This window comes from Chionomys nivalis, chromosome 20, assembly GCF_950005125.1.
Source record: "Chionomys nivalis chromosome 20, mChiNiv1.1, whole genome shotgun sequence".
Classification (NCBI taxonomy): Eukaryota; Metazoa; Chordata; class Mammalia; order Rodentia; family Cricetidae; genus Chionomys; species Chionomys nivalis.
The window spans coordinates 1,015,685-1,041,052 of record NC_080105.1 but is presented as its reverse complement, the minus strand read 5'-3'; the positions used below and the strand labels follow the sequence as shown (position 1 = coordinate 1,041,052).

General features: G+C 40.5%; 2 pseudogenes; both read right to left on the bottom strand.

Moving 5' to 3' along the window:
- Window positions 1-11,533: 11,533 nt before the first annotated feature.
- On the bottom strand, window positions 11,534-12,454 carry LOC130862954 (olfactory receptor 2H1-like; annotated as a pseudogene).
- An 8,260-nt stretch (window positions 12,455-20,714) lies between these two features.
- Window positions 20,715-24,606, bottom strand: LOC130862944 (olfactory receptor 2H1-like; annotated as a pseudogene).
- Window positions 24,607-25,368: the final 762 nt, after the last annotated feature.

Here is a 25,368-nt window from a genome sequence, read left to right as displayed (position 1 = left end):
AATGCCCACATATTCCTGAATTTTTCCCCTTTTGATTTTTAGGAAAACTTTTTGTAGTAAGATGTGTATCACAGAAAATATGCCATTGCTGACATCTAGCACTTTCTCAAGCAACCGCTGTCTAGCTCAGCACTCTCATCAGCCCAAAAGCAAGCCACACACTTAAGTAGCCAGTTCCCAATTCCTTGACATTTTGTCTATTTAGCTTTTCCTGTTGACAGCATTTTGCATAGATAGAGGATACAAATCTGTCCCTTTGTGCATAGCCTTCATTTTCCACACAGCACAATGATTTCAAGGTTGCATGTACCAGAAAATCACTTCTTTATATGGCTAAGTAACATTCCAGTAGATGAATGGATATGCCTCAATTTATTTATCCATATTCATTCATTGATAGGCATTTGAGTTGTTTCTACCTCTTAGCTATTGGGAAAGTTCACATGTGAATTTCATGTGGCCATTTATTTTCAATTCTGAAAAGGATATTATTTAATTTAAGCAACTCCAGTGCAGTGGGTTATCGAAGTAACTGGCACTTAGGCCCTCTGGTCCATTCCCGTCACTGGTGAAACTGTCAAGGAAAAACTTCTAGAGTCTTTGATGGAGTTAAAGAATATATAGATAGTTATAGTTTTCCTTAGTTATGATAAAGACAAAATAGATGTAAATATTGTAATTTTTACTTGATAACTGTTTTGTTATATGTAATTTTGCTATGTTAAAGTTAAAGACTTCCTTTTTTTGTTTAAACAGAAAAAGGGGAAATGATGGAAGAAGGTCATTGGTTAAAAATAAAGAAACTGCTTGGCCCTCATAGGTTAGAACATAGGTGGGTGGAGTAAACAGAACAGAATGCTGGGAGGAAGAGGAAGTGAGCTCAGATGCAGGGCAGCTCCTCTGAGAGACAGACGCCATGCTCTCCTCTCCAGAGCAGATGCGATGAAGCTCTGACCCAGGATGGACGTAGACTAGAATCTTCCCGGTAAGCGCACCTTGGGGTGTTACACACATGAACAGAAATGGGTCAAGCAGTTTCTTTATTTTTAACCAATGACCTTCCTCCATCACTGCTGACAAAGTGGGGCAGGCACAGCCCTACTACAGAAGTAGTAACCTCCTGGGCAGAGCTAGATGGAGCTCAGTGGTAAAACCCTTGCCTGGCATGTCCAAGACCCTGCGTTTTGTCTCAGCATGGAAAATAAACAATAATAATTAACTTATTGTGCACCCTAAAGGTTTTTCTAGACACCCATATATGGGAAAGATATGAGAAGGAACAATGTCCCCAGATACTCATGCGTCTTGGGCCACCTTGAATGGAAGCTTGCCTCTGTATCCCAGCTACTTTGAGTACACATGGCTGTAGGTCACCTGGGGGACATCCAAACTATGCATAAGTGAGATCACACAATCATTCATTGATGTACTGATGAGGAATCATTTACGGGCCATTCACCATGTTTTTTCACCTCTTTATACCTCAGCTTGCTAGTCCATGAAATTATAATGGTGACAGTGATAGAGTCATCATGAATTTTAATGAATTGCTGTTATCAAGTATTTAGAAGAGTAAAAAGTCAGCCTGAGGAGATAGTTCAGAGGGTGAAGGTGCTTGTTTTCCAAGCCTGGAAACCTGAGTTTGAGCCCTGGGACCCAAATATAGCTGGAAGGAGTGAGAAAGTTGTCCTTTTGACTTTCACATGCATGTGTTGGCAAGTGGGCACACCACACACACACACACACACTAACATACAAAAAGAATAAATGAGTATTTGGGGTGTTGGTATCTTTTTAAAGTGGAGAGAGGAGTAAAAGAAGGAAGAGGCACAGTGCTGCATCTGCACTGACTCATGGTTTGGAAAAGGTTAAATAAGAAAAGAAACTGTGCTGAGGATGAGATCCAGAGCTTCCCTCTGGAGTGGAAAGTTTACATTCTGAAGTGTCTATTAAACATCAATGTCAAGGCTGTAGATCAGGAACTCGTATACACATGTCTGGAAGTTGAGGGTTGGTCTCTATTGGATATAGAATCTATGGACAAGTAGCATTTAAGGCCAGTTGCTTTTTAAAGTCATCAGATTGTGATTTCCAATAGAGAGGGCATGCAGAGAAGACCCATCCAAAGAGCAAGCCCTGGATGGCCTGAGGCTTAGGTGTTACAGATCTCAAAGATAGAAGAGACAAGCAGATCTCTATGAGTTTGAGGCCAGTCTAGTTCCAGGTTAGGCTCCAAAGCTTCAGAGAAACTCTGTCTTAAAAATACCAAACCTCCCTTCCCCCAAAAAAGGACTCTGGAAATACAGTGTGAGGGGAAAACACTCTGGTAAGTTTTATAAATACATAATCTTACTTCAAAATAAAATATTTCAGAATGTATCTGAATGCTATTAACCAAGAATTATGCAAAACCAAACTCTAGATGTCCCATATTTCAACATTACGGTGCTGAGACAGGGGGATCTCAAGTTCAAGTTCATTCAGGACTACATAGTCAGGTTTACATCAGTCTCTACAATGAAACAATACCCTGCCTTTCAAAGAATAAAGGGAAGGAAGATGGACGGAGGTACAGAGGGAGGGAGGGAGGAAGAGACAGGGAGGGAGACCAGGAAGAAAGGAAGGAGTAAGGGAAGCAGAGAGGAGTAAATTGTACTTAAGATACTAAATTATGACTTATATGAAATGAAAATAATTCAGTGAACCTACTTTAGATTTTCATTAGAAAACTGCATTGGGGTTTATTTTGAAGTAAGATTATGTATTTATAAAACTTACCAGAGTGTTTTCCCCTCACACTGTATTTCCAGAGTCCTTTTTTGGGGGGAAGGGAGGTTTGGTATTTTTAAGACAGAGTTTCTCTGAAGCTTTGGAGCCTAACCTGGAACTAGACTGACCTCAAACTCATAGAGATCTGCTTGTCTCTGCCGGTTGAGTGCTAAGATTAAAGGTGTGCACCCCCACTGCCTGGCCCAGAGCACCATTTTTATTTTGAGTATTGAGAGCATGGTGCTGGCATCAAGGACCTTTCCTCCTCCATATTTTGTTATGCATTGGCTAAAACAATGTGTTCTCTGAAATAAACTCTACAGGAAGTGAATTCAAAGACTTTAGTTTTTAAATATATTATATTTTATTTTATGTATATGAGTGCTCTACCTGCATGTATGATTTTATGCTGTAAGAGACCACCAGAAACCCATTATAGATGGTTGTGAGTCCCCATGTGGTTGCTGGGAATTGAACTCAGGATCTCTGGAAGAGCAGCCAGTGCTCTTAACTACTGAGCCACTTCTCCAGCCTTAAATTCAAATAATTTATCATTGATATAGTACTGTTACCTCACAAACTCCCCGCATTGCAAAGTTGTCCATTGTTCCAATACCTTTGGAGGTGTCTTTGTTAGGGTTTTCATTGCTGTGATAAAACACCATGACCAAAGGCAACTTGGGAGGGCAGGAAAGGCTCATTTCAGCTTATAGCTCTCAGGTTACATTTCACTGCTTAGAGAAATCAGGGCAGGAACTGAAGAAGAGACCATGGAGGTGTGCTGCCTAACAGCGGGTTTGTTTTCCATGGCTTGTTATTTCTTCTTTCTTATGCCATCCAGACCCACCTCCCCACAGTAAAGGATGCCTTTCCTCCATTAATCAAGAAAATGCCTCATAGACTTGACTATAGGCAAGATGAGGGTGGCATTTTCTCAGCTGAGGTTCCTCTGCCCATATAACTCTAGCTTGTGTTAGGTTAACCAACTCAAACCTAAGCAAACAACCAAACAAAAACCCACCAGGCCAATAGGATTTCTTTTCACATAGGATCAAGTCAAATATTACATACCATTTTTAGCTAACCAGGTTACTGTAGCAGGCCACATTAAGTCACTAAGCTAAGGAACTGCTTCAAATATTGGACAACGTGAATAGACCATGTGCCAGAGCTCACAGGTGGGAAAGATGAGTGGTCTCATGCATTTGAAAAATCCAACAGGTCATTCAGCATCTTCAGAAGCCATGTGCCATGGGGTAAAGTTACTCAGTCAGGAAGAGGCAAAGCTGTAGAGAACAGTGTTGCATCCTGAAAGAGGTGATGCCACTGTTTGGAAAGAGGAGATCTGGGTCACTGAAGCCCCCCCTTAGAGGTGGCAGGCAGTGACAGCCACTGTGACAACTGAGAGGCAACAAGTGTGACCTGTGGAGAGGATGGTTGGCTGTGTCTCCTCACAGGTCCCTTCTTGTAAGTTTAGCAGTTCTGTGCCATCTGAGTGTGTTCGTGCATGCCTTTAATTCCAGAACTCCAGAAGCAGAGGCAGGCATATCTCTATGAGTTTCAGGACAGCAAGGTCTATAGAGGGAGACACTGTCTCAAAGGGAAAAATATCTGTGTTGTCTTTCCTTGTCCAGCTTAACTGAATCTCCTTCTGCTTCCTCCTCTTCCTCCCACATTTTCTCTCTGAGGGAAGAGCTTTCAGCCAAATTATCAGTGCTAATTGTTAATAATCACTGCAAAAGGCTGTTTAAGTTTGAAAAGCCCTTTGCATGCCTTTCCTGCTCACACTAACTTCCTACGCCTTAAGAAGCATCACTCTTATTTATAATATGTTCCCCTGTGTTGTTTTATAGCACTGCATTCTTGTGTTACTAAAAAGCAATTCAAGGACATCTTCCTCAACTGTGAACTCTTCAATACCCTTCCTGCATCCCTGGTTGTCTTTCTCTCCTGGTCACTTTGTGTTTATTATTTTCAAGCTTCTCAATGTTCACCATCCTTTGTCTTCCTGGTTGTTGTTGTTGTGTTTCAAAACATTCCCCCTTTTACCTGATCTTCTAATTCTGAGACATCACCAACAAAACAAAACAAAAAACCTTTAAATACTACCTGATAGTCTTCCAGTTATGTCCATTTTCATGGATGTCTCCTTGTTCTTTACTGATCACTAAAGACCTATCCATGCACTGTAAGGTGCAGGGAATGGGTTGTCATATCTGTTCTTGATGGCGTCCACATCCTGTCTCTGTTACCATATGCTAAACACTTTCTGCACATCTGGTCCCATGCTACATTTCTAGAATAATCATGGGCAATATTCTCCCTTGACAGAGGAGCAGTACCTGAGCATTGAAACAATTTGCCCAACACTACACAGCCAATAAGACCAGGCCTGGACTCTGGGCCCTGTTTGGCTTTCTATTAGGTACTCTAGTACTCTACATCAATTGTGCAGCCCAGATACAATGGCTGCATTCTGCCTTTGTTTACAGATGAAGAGAAACACAGAGATGTTAAACAATTTGTTCAGGATAATACAGTTTGTGACAGATGTGGCTCTATTCTTGAAGACATGGGGTATTTTGATGGACCATAGAAGAAAAATCCCAGGACTTACCATGATCAAGTCAGAATCTTCTCACTTTTGACACCTAATGCTTCTTCATGATGAGAAACTTCTGGTCTGAATGGAGTCTCCACTTAATAGTCACAGCCTGAAAACTGAGACCAAATTGATGACTTGTGCTCCTTTGAAAGCACTGGCATTATGGCTCAGCAGTAGTGAGCTGTGAATGCCATGCTGTACTTCAGAAAGTACTTTTCATCAATGTCATTACATAAATACAACTACCGTGTTTTGCCTTTGATTTCCAGTGAAGAGATGGACACACAGACAGGCTAAGCAATTTAGTCAGGATAATATAATATGAGTTTTGCTTGAACCAACAGAGAAGGCCTCCAGGATATCACCACATCTCACCACTATTCAGCCAAAGTCAGAAAATTGCCTTCCCTTTCACTAGCACTGGAGGTAGAAGGAGAGATCCCTGGACTCCCATCCCATAGGGACCCATGCTCATTAGTTCTCCCAGGACTCTGGAGCCTCTGCCCACTGTTGAATAATTAACAACTGTTGACAATGATGGTTAAGAGTGGAGTGGGTGGAGGTCAACATTCCATTAGACTATTCCATGTTGAAAAGGTCACCCTCTGCTGCTTTGTATCGGTAGGGAGCATGATGGCATGATTTTATCTATGGTGTCCTCTTGGGTGTTCCATTTATTTCTCCTAAGTGTTGCTTCAACCCTCTCAATACTCAAGTATTTTATTTTATTTTTTATCTTTGTTAAAATTCAAGTACAGTTTACATAAATGAAGTACTTAGGTTAAAAAAAACTATTATCATGTATTCATTAGTACATTGAGTGACATTATATTGTCTTCACATATGTGTGGAGGCCCAAAAGATGTGAACCTATTTCCACCTTGTCTGAAGGTCAGAGAGTTTGAGGTTGCTCAAAATTGTTAATAATCAGGGCTATGCCTTCTAACCTAGGGTGTGGTTACTTGGTTCTTTTGACATTAAAATGACCTATACAACTGGTGGTGGAGGCACATGGTAAGATTTGCTGAAGGAGGCAGAGGCACGAGAATCACGAGTTTGAGGCCAGCCTGGGCTGTTAGGAATTTTTTTCCTAACAAGAGCTCTCTGCTGACGCATATTCCCAATCAAGCCAGATCAAAACAAGCCAAATTAAGAAATATCCATGTTTAATGGGATTCCTGTGCTCTCGGGTGGCCTCAAGGGGGAACCGGGAGGCCACGAACAGGACCACCAAGAGGAAGGAAAAGGGACCACATGATCCTCTTTTGGGAGTTCACTTAAATGCTCTTTGGGAGTGACACCCTGGTATTTGAAGTCCAGACCAATACAACTCTCAGGCTTGGGGGCTGGGGGTTATGATTCCAATTTAACTTAGGCTACATGTTTTTGCAAGGTGATGGTGGAGCATGCCTTTAATCCCAGTACTCTGAAGGCAGAAGCAGAAGGATCTCTGTGAGTTCGAGGTCAGCCTGGTCTACCAGAGCTAGTTTCAGGACAGGTTCCAAAGCTACAGAAAAACCCTGCCTTGAAAAGCCAGAGAGAGAGAGAGAGAGAGAGAGAGAGAGAGAGAGGGAGGGAGGGAGGGAGGGAGGGAGGGAGGGAGGGAGGGAGGGAGGGAGGGAGGGAGGAGAGAGAGAAAGAGGGAGGGAGAGAGGGAGGGAAGGCCCATATAAGTAGATGCACTCCACCCTGACCAATGGTCAAGATATTCAAACATACTTCTGCTCCTTCTTTTGAAATAGGAGGTTTGCCTTGGGGATGGCTGCCTCAGGATACTTGGTCTATGGTGGGTTCACTGCATAAACAACAAAGAACTGAGCACATAACTGTTCTAGTTGTCCTTTGTGTCATGTTAAAACAGTCTTCTCTATTCTTCCCGCTGTTGTATGGGGTATAAAAGTGTATGGGAACTTAAAGGCAGGGGAATTTTAGTATTCACTCGACTTCCTCCCGGTACTATTCTGTTTTCTGTTTTATTATTTTCACTCATGTCATTGTTCTCTTTGCTATTTTTCTAACTCCTGGTAAGTAGTATTTTTGTCAAAGCTGTTCTCCGACACATATATACGCAATGTATTTTGATTATATTCCCCTCCATTACCTTCTCTTGTTTCACTCCTTCCATTGTTCTCTCCTTTCCCCCATCTATTTTCATGTCCCTTTTTTTTTTGTTGCAACACAGTGAGTTACATTAGGTTTGCTTACAGCATGGGCCCCTCCTTAGTGACGACACAACTGAAGACAATGTCTCTTTTCTCCTTCTCAGTCTCATTATATATAAATGAGCTGTAACAGCAGACAGTTTATTATTTATATACTTCAAAAAGGATGGCACTGAATCAGAAGCAGTGAGTATATGATAGCAATCATGTAGAGATAGCCTCTGTATTGTCAGGAGCTGTGGGGTGTAGGCCAGAGATGCAGCCATGCTGCTTCCTGAAGCAGCCTGTGGAGATCTTTTCACAAACTTCTACATAAGTGAAGATGGGATGAGTTTGCTGAAGGCAAGAAATTCAGTGTGAGCCAATGTAAAGCAGAGAATGATTTTCTAGGGGAGAAACTCTCTACAGACTCAAGCATCGGAGATGGATACTCAGAGCAGGGTAGAGCACATAGAAAGTGTGTGTGTGGACTTCTCAAGAGAGAGTTCCTCTTTAGTTTCTCAGTAGTTGCTATTATTTTGGCAGCCCTCAAATATCTCATAAGGTTTCGAAGAATATTTCCCCCTTCTTTTTGGTTTTCACTGCCTGGGAGACCAGGCATCTGCAGCCCAGTGCTCAAAGGGAATCCACAGATTTGATGTACTATGATTTTTTTTAATCCAAGGGAGTAAGGGGGAAAGACACACACTATCTTGATGGCTTTCTTCAGACATTTTCTACCTTATTCTTTTATATTCTCTTCTCTATTCTTATCTCTATCCAGATATGTCCATTCTATCTATCTCTCTTGATATTTTCCTTCTTGCTTTCTCAATGTTTTTCTTCTTATTCTCTCATTCTTGATGTTTTCTTTCTCATTCTCCCATTTTTCCCTTACAGCTTATATACCCTAGCAAAATCTTTCAAGCTATATACATTCTGTTTTTCAAGTAAATGATTACAAGGAATACAAGTAAAAAACATGTTTTCCATACACCTTAATGTAATTAAACATTTTATGTATTACAGGGGGAAACCAGTTGTCCCAAGATCCCATGTACATTCACATACAAGCATCTTGTTATACACTGACAGAGTGTAAGCAAGCAAGCAAGCAAGCAAGGTGTTTCTTCTCAGCCAGTTCTTTTCCTGGCAGACTCCAATTTGTGATTACAATTAAAGGATGAACCACTTTATTAATCATCTTGAAAGGTAATCTTATAAGGAATCTCAAATCTAAACTTTTATATATGGAGAAGAATCGGTCAGCTCTCCTTTATACCTTTAAGGACTCTTAAAAAAAATCCCACACTAGAGCAAACTGAATATAATAGAAAGTTATTTAATGGTAAACACACAGATCTCAATCCACTGCTGAAAGGGAGAATAGCAACTGAATCCCGCAGCAGGGAAAGAAGCCAGAAGCATGCTTTCTATCGGCATATATAGTATAAGAGGCCACACCCAAGTGGGCCGGCAACTAAAGGCTACTGTACTGGTGGTAGGAATTCCTACAGCATATACACACTCATCAATGGCTTTTTATATCAGGATATTGAGGGCAGAAATGGGTATAAGGAATTAATCATCACCTTTGATATCAACCAATCCTAGCAAGAATTCCTTACAGAATTACTCACTCAACTATGTGCCTTTCTAAAACTTTAGATTATCTTCTTGGGTTTTTCACTTCAAAGCTATTTAACAAACACATCTTAGTCTAACTTTTCGTTATTTTAAAAGCTTCGTTTCAGCTATGATGCACTATGAAATCTGTAAACACATCTCTCAACATTAAGATTAAAAGAATTTAAGCTATCTGGACTGCTGGTACTCAACTGTTTTCCTTAATCATTAACCTAACCACAGTCTATATGGCTCCTCAATAGAAACTCATGTGTTCTAGCTGTGTGAAACTTCCTTGTTTTATATTTTATCCTCAAAATTCTATTTAAACTAACATTATTATTATCAATCAGACAGTACAACTTAGGAAGAAACCATCTTCATAATGATCTGCAGGTTAAAATGCCCAGTAGAAACAGGATGTATCCATGAGATAAGCACACTATATTGCAGACACTGGGGATCTTCCCATTCACACCATGTCAGATACCAGAGAAAGATGGCAGTGGTGAACATGTAAAGGCACAACAGAAGCTAAGGACATTCTGGAGTGTGTGGTTTTATGCCCTTGCTTATCTGAGATTCACCCATCAGGGATTTGCCTCCTGGTGGGCTGACACCTTGAACTTCAATCACCACCTGCAGCTCCTCTGACATTGCCACTGGCATTTGGCCAATGAGATTATAGGCTAGCTCCTGAGGAATCTTGGGTAGGAATACAACCTGATAAGACAAAAGCACAGGTGAAAAGAGTTGTTTAGGGTCCCGATACCTGTCTTTTATGATAAATGGAGGTTCTTGTGAGATTCCTAGAAAATTGCAGGTTTATGGCTGGGAGAGGAAAGTGGTTCCTGAAGGTAGTGTGTGCTTAAATCATGATTCATAGCTGTTTTAACATTTATATTTGAAACTTCTCTCTATGTAGACAACATTCATAACATATGTTAACTGTGCTCCGATTCTGGATTCTCAGCTGGCAAAGGCTTAAAGCTGATTCTGGGTAGAGGCTTCTTTCTTTTCCATTTCCTTCCATTTTCTCAGTCTGTCTGTTCTTTTTCAGTTTTAGTGGCTTTTGTTGTTGTTATGACCACTATCTGACAAGACTCAATTAAAGGGGTAAGGGATTAATGCTGGCTCATAGATTGAGGGGATAACATTTCTCCTGATGGGCAAACATGGTAGCAGGGTATGAGCAACAGAGCAAAACTGGATTCTCAGTCTGGAAGCAGAGAGTAGACAAACTGTGGTCGTGGCTCTATAAGCTCAATGCCTGCCTCAGTGACCCACTTCTTCCATATAGGCACCAGTTCCTAAAGGTTCCATCACATCCCAAAAGATTTCATTATGTCCAGATGCATGAACTTATAGTGAGCATTTCACATTCAAGCCACAACCTCTGTCAGGGGAGAAACAGTTCCTGGTTGCAGATAGCTCTCATCATGTTGCTGTATCCTAATGTTATGGGGCAGTAGGCTTCATGCTCTTCCAGAAATGGGAATCACAAGGAAATGTCCCATGACTCCAAGAGACAAACATAGATGATAGATGATAGATGATGGATAGATAGATAGATGGATGGATGAATGGATAGATAGATAGATAGTAGATGGATACATAGATAGATAGATGGTAGATAGATAGATAGATAGATAGATAGATAGATAGATAGATAGATAGATAGATAGTGGCTAGATGGATAGATAGATAGATGTTAGATAGATAGATGATAGTTAGATATAAATGATAGATGATGGATAGATAGGTGATAGAAAGATCCATGATAGGTGGATAGGCAGGGATGTAAGAAGTCATTAGATTATCAATTCTCTTCCATTGTAAGATGATCAAAGGGCATCTTTATAAATTTCAGATTTGTTATAACCTAAGGCTTTGCTTGCATGGCACATGCTGATATACAGATGGAACAGCTGGGGAGAGAAGATAAAGCAAGAAACACCCAAGGCAGAGTTTTCAGATTTTTAGAAACAAATGAAATAAAAATATGATGGAAAAGAGAGGAAATATCAATAGTTGATAATGTTTGCGGTTAAGATCTATAAAGGAAATGCATGTATCCTCTCTCCTCCTTTCTCCCTCTCCCCAGTCACACCATTCTACTACAGTGGCTCAGGTGTGTGGATTTGGAAGTTGATCACTTAATTTTTTCCAAAAGTGTATTTTCATTGCAATAGAATTATATTGATTTCCCCTCCCTTTTCTTCCTCTAGCTCCTACCAGATTCCCTCTATTCAATTCCTCCCAAGTCTTTTCTTTCTCAAGTTGACAGCTTCTATTTCTTTTATTATTCTTTTTACATAATATGTATGCACAAATATATAAATACAACCTACATATCATGAAGAAACTTTTTAATTCAGAAAGCATTTTGTCCTCAGCTCTCCCCAGATTCCCCATCCTTCCCCAGCAGCCTCCAGAATGCTCTCTTGACCTTCTTGTTCCTCAGGATGTATACAATAGGGTTGAGTGTAGGAGTGCCCACTGCATAGAAGAGACCAAAGAACTTGCCCCTATCTTGGGCATAGGGATTTCTGGGCTGCAGGTAGACAGCTATAGAAGCTGTAGAAGAGGGTGACCACAAGGAGGTGGGAGGAACAGGTCTCGAAAGCTTTCCTGCGCCCTTTTATAGAGTTAGTCCTCAGCACTGCCCTGGCAACGGCACCGTAAGAGACAAGGATGAGGCTCAGAGGCACAAGCAGAAAGATGACACTGCAACTGCTAACTGAATCTCATTAAAAGTAGTGTCCCCACAGGAGAGTTGAATTAGAGATGGGACTTCACATAAAAAGTCATCTATCTGTCTGTGGGGACAGAAGGGAAGTTTGAGGGTGGGAGGAATCTGAACTATGGATTGGGCTAAACCTATAGCCCAAGCCACAGCTGCCAGTTGCCAGCACAGGTGGGGGTGGATGATGGTGGCATAGTGCAGGGGCTGGCAGACAGCCACATAGCGGTCAAAGGCCATCACCATCAAGAGGATGCACTTGGTTGTCCCCAGAACCATGAAGATGAAGAGCTGAACAAAACATCCGAGGAAGCTGATGGTCTTCATGAGGCCCCAGAGGTTGACCAGCATCTGGGACACACAGGTTGTGGTGAAGGAGAGGTTGGAGAGGAAGATTTACATTGGAGAGTGGAGCCTGGGATCCACTGTGGACAGCAGGAGGATGAGTGTGTTTCCTAGGAGTGTGAGGAGGTAGGAACACAAGACCACCACAAAGAGAATCTTTTCGAGGCATGGATGATCAGAGAAACCCAGAAGGATGAAGCCCACTGGGGAGATGTGGTTCACCATGGCCTTTTGTGTCTAGTTGAAGGGATGAAGCTGTCAGATCAGGGTGATATAAGAGGCCTGATTAAAACTCACTTTAAGAGTTTCTCAGGACATACCAGGCAGATATTTTCCTTCTTCCTCTGGTCTCCCAAGCTTCCTTTCCAGGCTCATCACCAAGTAGATCCTTGTCTTTGCCTGTTTCTCTTGGTCAAACATTGTCTAGTGGCTATGAGGAAACAGAGAATGTGGCTGAGGCCAGGTAGGTCCTTACACTGGTCCTTTGACTTTCTGGTTAGGGGTGGAGAGTGCCAATATGAGACTAGTTAAACAAATCATTCACTCTTTGGCAGAAATGTGTTGGGTGCCCTGTATTCGCAAAGCTTTTTTGTTTTTTTCTCTGTGTTGTCTCATGCCTAGCATTTCTTGGAGGAACTAGTTAAATACTGTGTTTTAGGGCTATGGATGTGCCTCTGAGGCTGAAAACCACCAACCATGGACTGTGGTTTAGATCTGCAGTTTACAAACAAATTAATAAATAAAGAAATAAAATAAATTTAAACTAATTTTTTAAATGAATTTTCAGGTTGTATCTCTGTAAGTTTCACAGTATCATCACATCTGTGTTGAACTAATGAACACTTATGGGCATAATTAGAAATATATTTCATTTACTTTATGCATCTTCTTATGTAAGATAACTTATCAGAGACAGAATGAGTCTTTTTGTTTGTTTGTTTGTTTGTTTGTTTGTTTGTTTGTTTGAAATATGGTTTGAGGTACAGGCTGGCCATCCACTCCAGGCAATCTTCCTGTATCACTTTCTGGAATGCTGAGACTATAAGTCTGAGTCACCAAATCTGGCTTGGAATGTGTTATGTATATGAGACATTTTATTTCATTTTAGGAGACTCCATTCATACATAGCAGATCATTTCATTTGTCTTGGCTTCTTTATGATCTATTATTAAATAGTTGCTCTGACTAGGAAGTAGCTTTGGTCCAATCACTCAGTCCTCATGAAAAGTTAACAGCAGGAGGCAAGAGCTGCTTGTTAAAAATTGCAGTGGCTCACAGTTGCATTATCAAAAGACTCAGATATAAATACCAACCGTGCAGGGGAATGAAAGTGCCAAATTTATAAAGGGAAGGAAAATTTGGGGAAAATTTCACCTGCACAGATTCCATCAGTGAGGGGACTGGAAATATTGGAGCATAGCTGGGCAGATCATTGACAGATGAGGGAGGTTTCAGTTCCTCTGGAAGCTGAACTGAGGACATAGGGTTCTCTGCCCTGGCAGATGACAGGAAAGCAATGGGTGGGTGGGGTCCTGTCAGAAGTGTTCTAAAATGGAAGAACACTCACGGGGCTCTCACTCACTGCACCAACATTCCTTCCATAACCTTCTGATTTCCTTTCTTTCCCTTTTGTTTTTGCTTCTTCAGAGTATGTTCCATTGTTGTAGGAGCTACGGGCCTCTTTCCACAGCCCCAGCTCCCAGGGCCTGGCTAGTTTTGCCCCAAAATAACAACACACAAACTGTATTCTTTTAAACACTGCCTGGCCCATTTCTATTAATGTGTGTAGCACCCCAAGGTGTGCTTACCGGGAATATTCTAGCCTATGTCCATCCCGGGTCGGAGTTTTATCATGTCTGCCCCAGAGAGCAGAGATAAGGCCTATGAGCTCACTTCCTCTTCCTCCCAGCATTCTGTTCTGTTTATTCCACCCACCTATGTTCTAACCTATGAGGCCAAGAAGTTTCTTTATTAATTAACCAATGACCTTCCTCCATCATTTCATTATTATTATTTTATATTCAAACCAAAGTATAAACAAAGAAAATTTCTATAGTATAAATAATAAGGAATTCAACCTCTAATGTATCCAGCAATCAGGTTAAGGTTTTAAACAGACATTTCAGGTATCTGTGAGCCCTTCCCTGGCTTCCCAATTTCCGTCCTCAAAGATGGAATTACCATTATCAACTCTACATAAACTTTTTCCTGTCTTTTCATGTCTTTTGTTGCTTAAAAAGTAATTGCACAGTGACAGGAGAGAGAATTCAGCTGTTAAAGGCACTTGCTCTTTTGCAGAGGATCCTATGTCAGTTCCCAGCACTCACATGGTGACTTACAACCATTCCTAGTTCCTGAAGATCTGATATCTTCATCTGACCTTTGCAGGTGCTGAGCCATATACTGAACGTACACACATGCAGGGAAAATACTCATATATGTGATATAAAATAAATCTTATTAAGATACATTGCATTCATTTGTGTGTGTGGGGGGGGTGTGGCACCATGTGTGTGGAGGTGAGAAGACAGCTGTAGTAATGAATTGTTTTCCTTCTATCATGAGGATACATGGGATCGAATCCAGGTCATCAGGATTGGTGGAAGCTGGTTGCCTGAAGGGGTAATTATCTTTCCCTTTTGCTATTAGTACTTTACAGCTGTGAAGTGCATCACTTGTGCTTCCTGAACATCTGGTTTCCATAGTAGCCCTGCAAAAACTTTATCAATTTTACCATGAATTTTTACAGTGAACTGTCTCGGGCAAGTAAGGGTTCTCAGGTCAGCCACTCAAAAAAAAATGTTGAGACCAAGAGAATTCCTGAGGGAGAACAAGAGAACAGACTGTGGCCTTTTCCTATCCAAAGTATGAGGGAGTGAGGCCACCAGAACAGCGTCATTTAATGTGGCTGATAAAACTTACTCTGTTTTGCAGTATCTAATGCCTATCATCTTGGCAGTCAAGAGGCAGCAGTGGGTGGATTTTCTTTGGGACCAGCCTGGGGGTACACTTGCTTTAAAAGCTAAAATCAACCCCCAAAGTTATAGATAAATGCAATCAGATAAAAGCCAGTCACCCATTTTAACTTCCCATCTTGGGCTCATTTGTTGAGGACACATGGAAAGCAGTATTTCATGAGAGAATAGCAAGTATTCTACTTACCCTCATCTGGTTGCCTGCAATTGCCCATAATGAAATTCTTAATTGGTGCCTAGTCTCTGCAGGGGCATCAAGAAGGAAACTTGAAATAAGGAAGAAAGATGGTCTCTGAAGGAGCAACTAGATCTCTGGTTGTAACAAGAATTGCTAAGCTTTATAGCCAGGCTCTCTTTTGAGCACACACTCATGTGATTTGTTAGAACAAACTTATCTGATTCTTAAATCCTCAAATTTTATGAGAGAGCTTTTAAATAATAATTACATAAAATCTTCCATGGCAGAAGTGTTTGTACTATATAAACGGAGCAAACACTGTAAATGAGGACTCTGCATTCCTTCATCCAAAGTGCTAATCATGTATCCTCACACCTCTGATTGCCTTTTATACCTCTATGGATTAGTGTCTTCCTTTTTACGTGAAGATGTCAACAAGGAAAGTTTAAACCACTAGGCTAACTCAATATAATGGTAAACACTGGAGCACATGTGTAAACACTAATGAACTGACCTTTCAACAATCATAGTCTGTTGCCTTTTCTATGGGGTAGATGAAGCCAAATAGGGCAGAGGCATCTCTTAACTAGTGAGCTTTAAGTCTGTAGAGAAGTTAGCATCTCTTTTAGTGGTCCTGGTGGTGGAAAGTCTGACGAGGTATGTGATGGAGACAGGGATCCCAGAACTCCTATCCCATGGAGAGAAACATCTCATTAATTCAGCTGAGACTCAAGGGGTCCCCAGCCCACAGACAATTAGCTAGTAATTATGGTGAAGGGGGCAGGGGACTCTCTGGAGAAAGTGCCCCAGCGATAGCCCTTTCTAGAATAAGTGACAAGGTCACCCATTCCTTCTTTGTTAGTAGAAGTGGTAAGGATCACATCTGCTCCCCTCCACCCAGCATCTAAACATTCTGATTTACCCACTCAAGTCCACATTGCATGTGTTTGTGTATATGTGTGTATGTGTGTGTGTGTGTACACTTGTGTATATGTAGACAGGTAAAGACATCTATGTACCCCTCATTTGACATACGCAGGTATCTATCATTCATCAGAGTTAGGATATGCGGTCCACATCCTCATGGATGGTTTGGATGTTTAGTCATACCTGGCAGTCATCTCAGCCTTCTGGATGTGTAATTTCAATGTTCATATTTTCTTAGATTCTACATTCTCTCCTCCACTGTGGCAGGAAATCCAGAACAATGTTATAACTCAAGGATATTGCAACGAAAAGATTGAGTGGATGCTATCTGTAAAAGATGGAGGCTTGATTGTCCCTTTCAGCACCATGTAATTATTCATTCTAATGAACACAAAAATTGGATAGATCTTGGAGATAACTGGAATCACACAAATGGAGTCAGGAAATAGCTCTAACCCTGGCTATCACGTCTCATTATTATGGATCCGCTGTGATCAAAAGATAGACAAACCTTTATCCAAACTAGCTAAAAGGCAGAGAGAGAACAAACCAAATTAACAAAACCAGAAACAAAAAGGGGATATAACAACAAATGCTGAGGAAATCCAGAGAATTATAAGGACATATTTAATCAAAACCTATAAGCTGTCAAATTGGAAAATCTTAAAGAAATGGATAATTTTCTTGATAAGTACCACTTACCAAAAGTTAAATCAAGATAAGATAAATAAATAGACCTATAGCCCTTAGTGAAATAGAAACAGTCAACCAAAACAAAAAAAAACAAACAAACAACAAAACAAAACAACAACAAAAGCCTAAGGGCAAGATGGTTTTAGAGCAGTTTGAAAGAAGAGTTAATGACAATATCCCTCAAATAATTGCACAAATTATAAACAGAAGAAACATTGGCCAATCCATTTTATGAGTCCACAGTTACTCTGATACCCAAACCACATAAAGACTCAACAAAGAAAGAGAATTACAAACTAATTTCTCTTATGAACACAGATGCAAAAATACTTGAAAAAATCATTCACCGTGATCAAGTAGGCTTCATCTCAGAGATGCAGGGATCATTCAATATTTGAAAACGAGTAAATGTAATTCACCATATAAACAAAATAAAAGAAAAAATCCATATAATCATCTCATTCAATGCAGAAAAGGCCTTTAACAAAATCCAACACCCTTTCATGATAAAACTTTTGGAGATCTTAGGTACACAGGAACATACCTAAACACAATAAAGGCAATTTATAGCACCACTAAGAAATGAATATTGTAGTCAGCCTTCACTTAATGGATGACAACCTCTGACATTTTGTGCTTATTTGTTGAATTTCTCTTGTGGGCAAATTCTGTAAAATTTGTTTTCTTTGCTGTGTGTAGCTATTGATAGCTCTACTTAAAGGTAACTTAACTTCTAAATATTATTTTATATTTTTATTACTAGAAATTGAGCCTAGGGTCCCAAGCATGCTAAACATATGTTCTATCTATCATGAGTTTACACTCTCAGCTTCTATCGTTTACTTTGATAGAGAGTCTCTTACAGTTATGAACCACCATGACAAACCCAAATTACGTTTTTAAGGTGGGCTTTTTATGGATTTCCCCAGGGAAACAAATCTAATTTTGATCAGTTGGTGGTTGGTTAGGGGTTTTATACATAAACTCTCTCAACCAGTATGACTTCACCCTTTTCTGGTAGGCTTACGTGTAACCTGGGAAATGCTTTCTAAGTTCATGCAGCTTACAAGTCTTCAATGGTTTTTCATCAAGATAGATAGCACAGAGTATTTAGCCATTCCAGACACCAGAGTTATGCTGAGCTGGACTAAAGCTTTGGTTGACTTATTGGTTAGAACTTGCTATTTTATGTCTGGCTGACATACCAGTCTGTCACTTGATGACAACAACCCTGCAACCTCGGATCAGCTCCATGCTGACATTTCCTAGTTGTTCTCACTGAGGTGCTGCTTTTGTTAACCTCCAAGTATGTATTACCTCCCCCCCCATCTGTTCCAAATAAAAGCAGCTCCATTCTCACTAGAACTTCTGATCCCTGTGGTCTGCCTGAATAACCTGGTTTCATGTTATCCATGGAGGCATGTTGGGACCAGCTCCAGAATAGCATGTCCCAGGCTGTTCTTTCTCAGGTTCAGGAGAATTTTTTTTTTGAGTAAGTAGAATTTATTATATTCCTTTGGCTAAGTTTTAGTGTCTTGAATTGGTGAGTTTTACTTAGTTTAGACATATTGATGATTTTCAGGGAGATTTTCCAAGATTCTCACCCAGTCATTCTGTCTGAACTTAAAAAAAAGAACAGAGGATCTGACCTCTGCATGCACTTGCACACACTTGTGCATGTGTGTGCATGCGTGCACACACACAGACAAATACACATAAATAAAAATAAAATAAATATTAAAAAGAATTCACTGTAGGTTTTAAGAGAAACATTTATTATATTGTGTGTGTTTAAAATTTATTTGTTCTTATTTTGTGTTTATGAACATTGACTGAATGTATGTAAATACACTATGTGGGTTCCTGGTTCCTAGGGAAGCCAGAAGAGGGTGTAGATCCCCTTGGAACTAGAAATAATTTTTAACCACTAGTGGGCACTGGAAACTGTACCTGGATCCTTCTGCAAGAACGTCCAGTGCTGTCTACTGCTGAACCATTTCTCCAGCCCCCACAATAGAGTTTATATTGAGCTTGCTTTGCATTTCTAGAACATTCTCATTTTCAAACCTCTGACAAATTCCCTCATGAACCTTAATTCCTGGACAGAAAGAAGGCTTTTCTCTAGGGAAGACATACTGGGTGGTTTGAATGCATCTGGGATATTCTATCAGTTTGGAGTAGGATAGGAGGTGCAAGGATTTATATGCTTCTCTTTCCATCTCCTTAACCCACCAAAATTCCTGGAATTGAAGTACTACTTCATTTGTTTTTTTGTTTTTTTTTTGTTGTTGTTGTTTTTGTTTTTGTTTTTATTTATACTAGAAAACAAGATGGGGAAGAGTTATGACCCATAATAAGATTTTCCCTCTGACTCTTTCTCAGGAGGAAATGATGTTATTCTCAAGGAGAGCTCCTTTCCAAGGTTACCAGTCAGGACATCTGGGTCTCTGGAATATCTCTGTCTCTGTTTTGACCCTGAAAAAAATTCCATGTAGGAAGGGACAAGAGGAGGGAGATAAATCACATTCGAGATGTGTTTATCACATTTCTAAAAGCAGTACCAATTCCCTGAATGTTCTTGTCTTTGAGTAGGAAAGTCCCTGGATTATGGTTTTGTTGTTGTTATTTTGTTTTTTAATGGGATTATTCCTGGCTTCCTTCTAATTATACAGTGGAAAAAAACTCCAGATTCTGGGGGTTATTTCCATGTTAAAGCAGCACTTACCTTTAATCCCAGCATGTGAGAAACAGAGGTAAGTGGATATTGTCAGTTTGATGACAGTCTGGTCTACAAAATGAGTTCCCAGTCAGCCATAGCTATAAGTGAGACTCTGTCTTGAAAAAACTAAAAATAAAAAATCAACAACCCCCCCAAACAACCAAATGAAGTATAAAGTAATGATAAAGACAATTAGAAAAAAGTGGACACAGAGAATTGAGAATCTGCAAACAAAATAAAGGCAATTAAAAACTGAGTGGAAAAGGAAACAAACATAAGTAAATAAATATTAACCATATTTTAAATGTAAAATAAAGATGCCTCCTCTATCTCTGTCTGTCTGTCTGTCTGTCTGTCCATCTGTCTGTCTATCTTTAGCTCTGTCCCTCTCTCTTTCCTCTCCAGAGAAATGAGAATAAACCCTAGATAGGGCACCAAAGGTAGGGCCAACAAATTATTCCACCCAAGTTCAGCTTGGTCATCTAAGGAGTTTATTGTGGTTTCTTACAGAGCATGGGAGATGTATTACAGCTGTAGCTTTGCCACTGAAAGCCTCATTTAAGCATGGATAAGGACTCATGTAAGTTGTCTCATTGGGGTCTGGTGTATAACTTGCTTGTAGTTGGGATTCTAGAGAGGTTTCTGTCTTCCAATTGTTTACTGGTTATGTCATCTCAAGGAGGAGTCACTGGAGTCCTGTAAGTTTCATGGCCTTCCTGGGTTTTGTAAAAATTTTTTCCTTCTAAATTTCTTGAGCTGCCTCCTTGATCAGTTCAGGTAGGAACACTTCAGTTTGGAAGAAACATTTAACACTCTTCCTCTTCCTCTTTGACTTCTTTACTTCTCATGAGTCTCTTCCCACTATAACCTGTTACTTGCTAGGCTCACTATTGTGACTTGGATAGGTGTGAAAGAATAAGTGGACTTGGGAATTCAATTTTTTTTCACAAAGGTTCAAATTTGTTTTAATTTGGAAAGCATGCTATTTCTCCCTCAGCTTTCCCCAGATTCCCCATCCTTCCCCAGCAGCCTCCAGAATGCTCTCTTGACCTCCTTGTTCCTCAGGATGTATACAATATGGTTGAGTGTAGGAGTGCCCACTGCATAGAAGAGACTGAAGTACTTGCCCCTCTGTCGGGCATAAGGATTTTGGGGCTGCAGGTAGACAGCTATGACTTAGCTGTAGAAGAGGGTTGTAGTAGGAGCTGCGGGCTGTGTTCCTGCCACCCCAGCTCCTGGTTGCTTGGATAGCTTATGCCCCAAAATAACAACACACAAACTGTATTCATTTAAACACTGCCTGCCCCATTTCTATTAATGTGTGTAGAACCCCAAGGTGCGCTTACCAGGAATATTCTAGCCTACGTCTATCCCGGGTCGGAGTTTCACCACATCTGCCCCAAAGGGCAGTGGCTATGGAGTCTGAGATCACTTCCTCTTCCTCCCAGCATTCTGTTCTCTCTACTCCACCCACCTAAGGGATGGCCTATCAAATGGGCCTAGGCAGTTTGCTTATTGACCATTGACCTTCCTCCATCATTTCCCCTTTTTCTGTTTAAACAAAAAAGGCTTTCACTTTAACATAGTAAAATCACACATAACAAAACAGTTATCAAGCAATATTTGCAGTTACAATATCTATATCTACTTTATCCTTTATCATAACTAAGGAAAACTATAACTATAACTATCTATCTATTCTTCAAGTCCATAGACTTGAGAAAGATACAATATTTCCTAAGCAAACAAAAAATAAGCAACTTCCAAACTCTAGAAATGACAGAGACATTTCGCTGCTTGGACAGTCACCCAAAGTTCTTTTGTACCGCTGGGGCATCCATCTTTGGCCTTTAGGCCCATAGTATACAGAGACATTTCCATGAAGCAGGAAATTTCAAAGGCAGTTCAGTCACTATCTGCTGTGTCCTCCAGAATGTCTCCCAGACTCTTTCATGAATCAGGAACCCTGAAAGATCATCTCACCTTTAGGCAAGTCCAGCAGTCCTCTCTCTGTGGGTTCTTTGTGTCCAGTTTATGCAACAGTCTAGGCAAGAGCAGTTTCTTGCCCAAATGGCTATCAAACTCCTTAAGGAGCCTCTTCGGTGCCCATCTTCCTCTTGAAGTAGATTGGTGCTGCCAGGAGCAGACATGCCTCATTGTCATGAATAACCCTAAGTTATTAAAACATTAAGGCCATATTCTATAGTCTTTGAAAGATATGAAGAATGTCTATCTAAAATATATCTATGTACATCTAGAAAATCTTAACTAACATGACTACAAATTTGACTATTATTGATGATTATCCATTAGCAACCTATATTTCCTAATTATACATTACATTTTTAAATGAACTACACAATCACAATACCTTAGTCAAAATTAGAAATATGCATATACATATAATAAAACTGACCTTAAAATCCATATCAATGCAAATTATTCATATCTATATCATATCCCCCTTTAAATGTAAAAGAACATTTATAAACAATATTTGGGTATATGGGCACAGTTTTTTCTCTCCAAACTGCTTCCTGCTGAATGGGGGCGCTGTTAATCAGGTCTTTGAGGGTTTAACCTATGTTCCAGATTCATCTCAGTCAGCAGTTGAGCAAAGTAATTTTTTGAAGGTGTTCAAAGCAACCTTTCAGGAGGGCGTGGTCTATCATACCATGTTGGAATAGAAGCAATCCATAGGATAGCATCCTCTGTGAAAACAAAAGAAGAATCTCTTTTCCAAAGTATATCCTTAGATCCAAATTCTGAAGTCAAGGTATTTTCAAAATATCTATGTTGGATTAGTTCAACAGCATTTAAAAATAAATATCTTTTAGCAGCTGATGTTTCTTCCTCAGCATTCAAACAATTCAAAGAGAGCATAATAGCATACAGTATCAAAATTCTCTGTGTATTTTCCATCTTTGTGCGCTTTATTTTAACCTCTATTTTGTTTATTTTTACTTTTATTTTTTGCTTTTTGAAACAGGTTCTCTGTATTTTTGACATGGAATAACTCTGTAGACCAGGCTGTCCTTGAACTCTCAGAGATCTGCCTATCTCTGCCTCCCAGGCATTCGGATTAAAGGCATGTGTTACCACACCTTGAAGTCACAGAGGTCAATCTCCCTCTGCCTCCCAAGTGTTGGGATTAAAGGTGTGTACTACCACACCCAACTACTCTTTATTCCGATTTTTGGTTTTAAGAACTTTAACTTTTAGCTTGAATATATTTTTAACACACTGTAAATCATTTAAAAGTTTTCTTTGTTTTTGACGCTCTCTTTACTGTATCTCTCTCTGTTTTTCTGACCACATGAGTCTTTAATTTACCAAGCAATCTCAGTAGGACTAAAGTTGTGACTTTGCCTGCTAGATCCAGCCCATTCCTAAGCTTTCCAGCCTCATGGCAGAGGTAACAGCTGTAGCCATTTTTACTACCACAACTCTATGGCATTTCAAGGTCCTTGCCAGCAAGCAAGCTACAACACTCAAATGCTCTCTCTGTAGCTGACCTCCTGCCTCAAAGAGTCAGACTTTGCATTGGTAGGATGGCCCACAAAGCCGGCATTTTTAAACGGTGTAGCTTTTTTCCTGCTATGGTTAAAAACCGAAAAGCATGCTGCGTTCAGCTTTTCACCAACACCATTTAAGTGTTTCTTGGCAGGACCTTATAAAGAGCTGCAGGGTTTTGCAGCTAAATCTGAGTCAGGAAGCCTTTCTTAGATGAGAGTGCTTGCTTGCCTCTAGCAAGCAGAGCAGACCCAAGAAATTGCTGTTACCAAGAAAACATGCTTTACTCTATTCTTTCCCAAGCCTTCTCAGGCTTTGTGTGGATTCAGTCATCCACGTTGGGCGCCATTCTGTGGCTAGCTTATGCCCTAAAATAATGACACACAAACTGTATTCATTTAAACACTGCCTGGCCCATTTGTATTAATGTATGTAGCACCCCAAGGTGCACTTATCGGGAATATTCTAGCCTACATCCATCCCGGGTCAGAGCTTCATTGCGTCTGCCCCAGAGAGCAGCGGCTATGGTGTCTGAGCTCACTTCCTCTTCCTTCCAGCATTCTGTTCTCTCTACTCCACTCACCTAAGGGATGGCCTATCAAATAGGCCTAGGCAGTTTGCTTATTGACCAATGACCTTCCTCCATCAGAGGGTGACCACAATGAGGTGGGAGGAACAGATCCCGAAAGCTTTCCTGCACCCTTTTACAGAGTTTATCCTCAGCACTGCCCTGGTGATAGCACCATAAAAGACAAGGATGAGGCTCAGAGGCACAACCACAATGAAGATACTCTTTAGAGGTAGTATTCCCACAAGAGATTTGAATTAGGGATGAGATGTCACATAAAAAATCATCTATCTGTCTATGGGGACAGAAGGGCAGTTTGAGCGTGGGAGGTGTCTGAACTATGGATTGGATCAAACCTATAGCCCAAGCCACAGCTGCCAACTGCTGACACAGGCGGGGGTGGATGATGGTGGCATAGTGCAGGGGCTGGCAGACAGCCACATAGTGGTCAAAGGCCATCACCATCCGGAGGATGCACTCAGTTGTTCCCAAGAACATGAAGATGAAGAGCTGAACAAAACACCCCAGGAAGCTGATGGTCTTTGTGGGGCCCCAGAGGTTGACCAGCATCTGGGGCACACAGGTTGTGGTGAAGCAAAGGCCCAGGAAGGAGAGGTTGGAGAGGAAGAAGTACATTGGAGAGTGGAGCCTGGGATCCACTGTGGACAGCAGGAGGATGAATGTGTTTCCTAGGAGCGTGAGAAGGTAGGAACACAAGACCACCACAAAGAGAATCTTTTCGAGGCATGGATGTTCAGAGAAACCCAGGAGGATGAAGCCCACTGGGGAGGTGTGGTTCACCATGGTCTTTTGTGTCTAGTTGAAGGGATGATGCTGTTGGACAGTGTATTTCACTATGTTTTGTAGCATCTCACTTTATGTACTTGTCAGTACACTTGAGGTGGATGCTTCTTTCCTTCCTTTACTCTTCAAGTTCCTTTTCCTGGCTCACCATCAAGTCCTTTCCTCTTCCCTCTTCTTCCTGGTCAAATGTTTTCTACTGCCTATGAGGAAACCAGAAATGTTCTGGTAAATGGATGGATTCTCACACTGACCTCTGACTTCTCAGCTGAAGAAAAAAAAAGCTGATGAAAAATACGAATTAATTAATCACTGAGTTTTTATTGTTTGAATAAACGTTTATTGAGCACAATGTATGATCTGAACACTGTGCAGATATTGACTTTGATCCTTATGGGTATTGGCAGTAATGAGGAACTATGTGGTTGGATCAATGATTTTATGGCAAACAGTGTAGAATTATCTGTTGTTATGTTCCCCTTTTTGCTTATGATTTTGTTAATTTGAATATTCTCTCTGCCTTTTGGTTAGTTTGGATAAATGTTTGTCTATTTTGCTGATTTTCTAGAAGAACAAACTCTTTGTCTTATTGATTCTTTGTTTCTATTTTGTTGATTTCAGCTCTCATTCTTCTGGTGAGTTTTAACTTTAACATAGTAAAATTACATATAACAAAACAGTTATCAAGCTAGAATTACAGAAAAGGGGAAATGGTGTGGGAGGTCCTTCTGTCTATGTGTTGTTTTCATTGGTTAATGAATAAAG